Source organism: Rattus norvegicus, chromosome 6, assembly GCF_021556685.1.
Source record: "Rattus norvegicus strain SHRSP/BbbUtx chromosome 6, alternate assembly SHRSP_T2T, whole genome shotgun sequence".
NCBI lineage: Eukaryota > Metazoa > Chordata > Mammalia > Rodentia > Muridae > Rattus > Rattus norvegicus.
The window spans coordinates 76486448-76493406 of record NC_141539.1 but is presented as its reverse complement, the minus strand read 5'-3'; positions in this window follow the sequence as shown (position 1 = coordinate 76493406).

Sequence of the window (6959 nt, the reverse complement as noted above, 5' to 3'; positions counted from 1 at the left end):
CTGGAGCTCTGCCCTATCTACCCACCAAATGTATGTGTGTGGCTTGGGGGGCTCTGCCCCATCCATTCAATGATAGGCCAGCGAGAGGTCCTTGAATGAGACAAAGAAACCAGCACTTGTTAAAGCACAGAGAGCTATGAAGTAAGAAACCAGTGCTTATTAGAAGTACAAGTTATAGAGTAAGAAACCAGCACTTATTGAAACAGAGTTACAGAGTAAGAAACCAGTGCTTAGTAAGGCACAAACAATAAGAGAGTTAGAGTAAGAAACCAGCGCTTATCAGCACAGAACAGTAAGAAAGAGTTAAATTTCCAGAGGTCATCAGCTTTTGGCTCCCAGAACAGTAAGAGAGAGTTACAAGGCCATAGATCATCAGTCTTTGGCTTTCGTCCAACTTTGTGTCCCACCTCAGCACTTGTGATGCTGGAAAGTTCTCCGGCAGACCAGTGGGGAACTTTCATCATTCTGTACAATCCTCCATGAAAGGCAAATTAATGAATTCTATACTTGCTAAAGTAATAATACTAGTGGCAATGAGATTAAACAGTATTTTTTTTATTTGTCCCAACTCAGTACTTTTTTCCAAATGATAATGTGGGACTAACCAAATGATAATTCTGACTTCTCACCTGGTCTGCTTTTCCCACCTGGTTAGGTCCTTTTGGATTCTCAAACATCTAAGTCTGATCAAAAGGAAACATGGGAGCCAAAAATCAGAGGTTGCCTTCTTCAAGGTCCAGAGGGCTTTGTTGCTTTCCTTTTGTTGAGGCGCACTTACCCTTTTGCCCTGGAGCTAAATATTGTATTGCCCTTTCCTATTTCACTCTGGTAATTCAGACAGGTCCAGTTCTGAGTGGACATGAGAAGGTAACACTGCTTTCCTGGGCCTGAAGGGATTGAGCAGTGGAGCTGTGTGCACTGAAAGCAGAAAAGGCCTGGAAAGTGAGAGATAAGACCTGCTGTGATACCCTGAGCCACAATGATCCTAAACAAGTCCTGTGCTGCTACACTTTGCTCAAGAAAAAATGTGAATGGTGAACAACTTCCTGCAAGTCCCAAGAGAATTCTCCTGAACCCTGTGCCTCCCTCACTATGGTGGGTGCTAGTCCTGGGCATCTCAGACTTGATTCTGTACTCTTGATATGCTCAGGAATGAGAATGAATTGTAAACTAGACCAATCAGAATCCACTTATTAATACTGAAGTAGAAATAGTGCAAAACTGGGGGTGTGTAGCGGTAAATATTAAGAAAGCACCACCTCACACTAATGCCGGCTACTCTCTGGCCCTTGTGGTCTCCTTGCCTCCATGGCTAGCCCAGTGCAGTGATCACCCATCTCATGGTTCTCTTGTGGGTCACTGCCACGGCAGCCCCACGCTAACAAATAAATCCCCACATTGGGGTGCACCTCTCGCAAACCCACACTTTGCTGCCGTACCTTTCTCTCTGGAATCCCGCTGAATAACCATGTGAAAGAAAACACCACACAAACTTAATTTAGAATCAACAGGTAACATAATCGCTAGGTGCAGCAACAAGCATCCTAATTTGTAAGCTATTTTAAGTTATAAATCCTCTGGTAGTGGGTCCCAGCAGATCTGCCACCTGAACTGTAGGTCCTCTGCTACCTACATTTTGGCCTCCACGCTCATCTCCCATCCCAAAAGCTCTACCTCTTCTCCTGCTTCCCCTCTTCCTCTCTCTGACCCGGAAGTCCCACCTACTTACCCAGTGATTGGCTCCTTGAAATCTTTATTCATTAAGGGAAGGTTCTGCCATATCTGACTTCAACTTAGAAACATTATAAAGATTTCTACCAACAAGTGAATAAACGTGACTTATTCACTTGTTGTTGAGACATATCTGCTCCTAAAAGCTCCCTATTTGTACATTCAAAGAAGCAGCTGAGCATCTCTACCTCCTGGTGAGGTTGTACATTGCGGATAGGTGGCCACTGGGCAGAAATTGCCTATTTCTCTTACAGACCTGCACTGTTCATGAGAGAACACAAGTACAGGATAGGACAACTTACTTCTGCCGAGACAGAATAAGCTAGTCCTTAATGATTCCTGTTTCACAAGGTCTGTCAGATTCCTGGGCCAGAAGGCTGAAGACTGTTCCTCCAACTTCCTGACATATTGGGGCTGTATAGGTAGACAGCTGTCTCTACGATTTGTCTTGGTTCTAAAAGCTGTGTTAAGCTTCCTGTATTTTCAGATAATATTGGTCGTTCTTGGATTTCTGACAGGATTGAAGACTATTTATATTCTCATAGCCAACCCAGGCTATTTAGCATTGATAGAACATTTTTTTTTTATTCTTTTTTTTTCGGAGCTGGGGACCGAACCCAGGGCCTTGTGCTTGCTAGGCAAGTGCTCTACCACTGAGCTAAATCCCCAACCCCTATAGAACATTTTTAATTGGATAGTTTTCACATAGTATACAAACTAAAACAAGGACACAATAGATATGGATTTATAAGTCTTTTTTAAAGTTAGGATAGATAACAGAGTGTTCTATTTAATTGACAAAAATGATGAATTGGGTGTTAAGGTATATTTTGTACTTTGTAAATTACAGAATGGTAATAGTTATACTCTAGTTATAATCAGTTTCTATTTGAGAGAAAAGTCATTTTTTTTTATTGAACAGATAAGGTGTGGTATGAAAGAACCTTCCCCTAATGAATAAAGATTTCAAGGAGCCAATCCCTGGGCAAGTACTTCTAGGTCAGAGAGAGAAAGAAGGGAAACAGAAGAAAAGATAGGTCTTTTGGATGAGAGATATAATGGAGGACAAAATATAGGTAGCGGAGGCCCCCGTTCAGGTGGCAGGTCCACTGGGATCTGCTATTGAAGGATTTATATCTTAGAATAGCTTAAAAACTAGGATGCTAGTTACTGCGCCCAGAGATTGTGTTACCTGTTGATGCTAAACTAAGTTTGTGTGGTGTTTTCCTTCATGCAGCAACTCAACTGGGTTCCAGAGAGAAAGGTACAGTGGCACAGTGTGGGTTTTCAAGAAGTGCATCCCAACTAGCCTTGGGAATTTGGAAGCATGGGGCTGGCGTGGCAGTGACCCATCATGGGAATGTAGAGAGCCAGGTGGAGAGATTTCAGAGCCGGATCAGAGAGTCTGCCAGGCTGAGAACAGACTGGTCAGTCAGCTGGTACCCTGCCAGCGGTAACATGGGATTCTTACCTAGTATTTCCCACTCAAAGGGTGGAGAGGTAGCTTAGCACATAAAGTACTTGTCTAAGTTCAGCTCAAGAATCCATGTGAACAGAAGGCCCAGCCAGGTAATGTGCACTTGCAATCCCAAGGCTAGAAGGTGGAAGATATCACAGGGTTCACTAGACAGACAGCTATTGTAGACACACACATATATATGTGTGTGTGTGTGTATGCATATGTGTGCAATGTTTATATCTGCACATACCTGTGTACCTTATCTTCATCCCAACACAGACAGACAGACAGACAGACAGACAGACAGACAGATGGAGGCCTGGGCTCTATTCTGCTCAGGGTTGATGTGAGTCACCCCTGCATCATCAACATTGTTCTTGCCCTTATCTAGTGTTTCGTAGTGCTGAAGATTGAACTTAGCATTCTACACATGCGAGGTAGGCAGCATACCACTAAGCATACTCCAACCCTTCCTAGCTAATTTCAACTGTAGTCTGCTACCCACTTTTTAAAAAAGCACATGGTTACAGCACTGCACACTTGTGATGGCTTTGTGATATGCCAACATGGCCAAACAGCACCAGAACCTTGTCTATGGGAGATTTAATATGCAGAAATGGTATGGACAGCCATTCTGTTGCTCACGACAGACTGAATACCTGCAACTTGCCCTGTGCTTCCTAGATCTGCCTTCAGCTGCTCCATTTCCTGTGTCACATGTGTGTTTAGCTGAGAGATCGTTCCATCTAATGGATGCTGGGTTTATCACTCAATCCCTTGGAACCATTTTGCTAGTCACAGGTACACTTACTTCTGTATAGCACAATCAGATCCCCATCTACCCTCCCCACATTCTTATTAATAATCCTAGAGACCCTTCCGTCTTCTAGAAACGTGTGAGACACACTGAACAAGGATAGAATGAGACCAGCATCCTTAGTGGACAGCCCCGCCCTTATTTACTCAGCAGCTCTTTCAAAAGATAACGTTTATAAAAATGGGATGGAAATGTCAGTTAGTTTGGCTTGGTAGTCAGACGAAGAAGAAGGGGAGGGCAAGGTAAATGGCTGTCACTGTAGCTATCTTTGTGATCTTAGAGCACCACACCAGCCTCTCTCATCATCTCTTAGCATGGCAAACATTTTTACCACTTTCCTCTTCCCTTCTCAGAAAAAGAAATCATGAGATCACAGAGAATGCCTGACTTGTTCCCAGCCGCATCTCCTCACACTGCCATCTGCCTGGCATGAGTAGGCATTCAATAATACGTTTGCTTTTGCTGCCTAAGCTTGTACAAGGCCTACTTTGCCTCAGGAAATCTTAACCATTCCCTAAAGTTTGCAGCACAATCAGCATAGCCAAGTCCATGGAGCAGATACGTTCGGCCACTGCCTTGTGATATATGACAGTTAGAAACAGAGGGAAGAAAGGAAAGGGGGTGATTACATCTTACCAAGCCCATAATTCTAACTCGAAACCACACCACTGCTGCAGAGGACCTAGCCTCAGACCCTACTGCCCACGTGGTGGCCCATGACCACCTGTAAATGGAATTCTTCCCACCTCTGTGGGCACTGGGTACACATGGTGTATATTCAGGCAAGGACTCAAATACACAAAATAAAATGAAAAAAACCTTTTTAAAAGGCACCACAACTTAAAACTTTAGAAGCCAGCCACATTAGTCATGTCCGTGGCAAAGCACCACGGGTCTCGAACGGAGTTGGGAAAATGAGTGATCACTTTGATGTGAAGAACAAATTTCAATGTTGAAAGGAGAAAGAAATATAAAATCATTTAGAAGATTGATTAATGGCTAAGCAAGTGAGAATGCTAGCTGCTCTTCCAAAGAACTCAAGTTCAACACCCAGCACCCACATGGCAACTCACAACTTCCTGTAACTCCAGTTCATGGAGATCTTATGTCCTTCTTTTGGCCCACTGGAGCACCATAGTCACATGATACAAAGACATACATGCGGGGCTGGGGATTTAGCTCAGTGGTAGAGCGCTTACCTAGGAAGCGCAAGGCCCTGGGTTCGGTCCCCAGCTCCGAAAAAAAGAACCCAAAAAAAAAAAAAAAAAAAAAAAGACATACATGCAGGCAAAACATTCCTAAACATAGAATAAAATATGTTTAAATTTAAAGGATTAATTATATTAAATAAAACTCACCTTTCTAAATCTAAAGACATCACTATGAACTCATATTGTATTTTTACTTTAAACCTTTGCTTTATCTGTCTACTGGGGAAAAGACACAAGAAGAGTCAAACGAAAAGAAATAAGCACCAGTAGTACCCAGGTGAAGTGGTTCCTAAAATACCTCAGGCTTTCTAGAGCCATGATGTGGCTGAGACAAAGCAGGAAATCTTCAAAAAACTACTAGAACTGTACCCAGAGAACTCAGGAGCCAACCTGGGCATTCCAATAGGCAAATAAAGAAAATTTTAGGGCCTGGTAATGACTATATATACAATGACTGCAACTGGCTAGAATACAGCAGTGTATTTAGATATATAAGACTGTAACAATCCTATAAGAACCACTGGTCGACTAGGTATGATAGCAATCTCAGTACCTGGTAAGCAGTGAGTATGAGGCTAGCCTGGGCTACAGAGTTAATGCTAGTCCAGCCTGAGGTACAGAGGTAGTTAAAAATACAAACAAGCAAGCAAACAAACAAACAAAAACATTAGGCATGACAAGCATCTTGTGGGGCAACTTACTAGGTTTACATTGGTGAATCAAGGGTTCAAGCAGTTCACCTGCCTTTCCCATACGAAAGAGAGGGTGATAGCTGAGGGTAAGCATTTCTTTAGCTGGGAGCACTGCAGCTAATAAAGGGAGAAGTGAAAACAGAGCATCCCCCTCCAGAATGTCTTGGGAATTAACAGGTCTAGGAAATAATCATTAGCAGCTTTTAACAACCTTAAAAGGGAGAAAACATTGCATACATCCTGGTGACACTACACTCTAGGAAGTATCTAGTCTGATCTGCCACTAAACTTACCTGTCAATTTATACAGTTTATACAAAATTGCTAATAGCATAGAAATATAATACTCAAAAATACAGGTATGAGATGTTCTTTTGTTTTCTTTTTCTTGTAATTGCATTTTTAATTTACATTTTAAATGTTATCCCACTGCTTGGTTTCCCCTCCAGAAACCGGCTATCCCACACTACTCCCACCCTGCACTTCTATGAGGGTGTTCCCTCACCCAACCACATACTCCCTCCCATTTCCCTGCCATGACATTCTCCTACACTGAGACATCGAGCCTTAACAGGACCAAGGGCCTCTCCTCCCACTGATGCCCAACAAGGCCATCCTCTGCTACATATGCTGCGGGAGCCATGGGTCCATTCCTGTCTTCTCTCAGGATGGTGGTTTCATCCCTGGGAGCTCTGGTTGGTTGATATTGTGTTCTTTTTATTGTGTTGGAAACTCCTTCAGCTACTTCAATCCTTAGACTGATGACAGCAAACCTGCAAAGGGAAGGTAGATAGGAGTAGAGCTATAAATGAAGAGAAAAGTAAGAAATGCAGTCTCAATAGCTAACATTTCTTAGATACTGACTATAACTTAAATAACCAGGAAAGAAATATGTAATCATTGGATATTAGATGATAGTGAATATTATAGAGCCTAAGGTCTCATGCATGCTAAACAAGCATGAGACTCAACATGCACTCTACCACTAAGTGACATCCTTGTGGTGGTTTGATTATGTATGGCCCCTATAGATTCATGTGTTTGAATGCT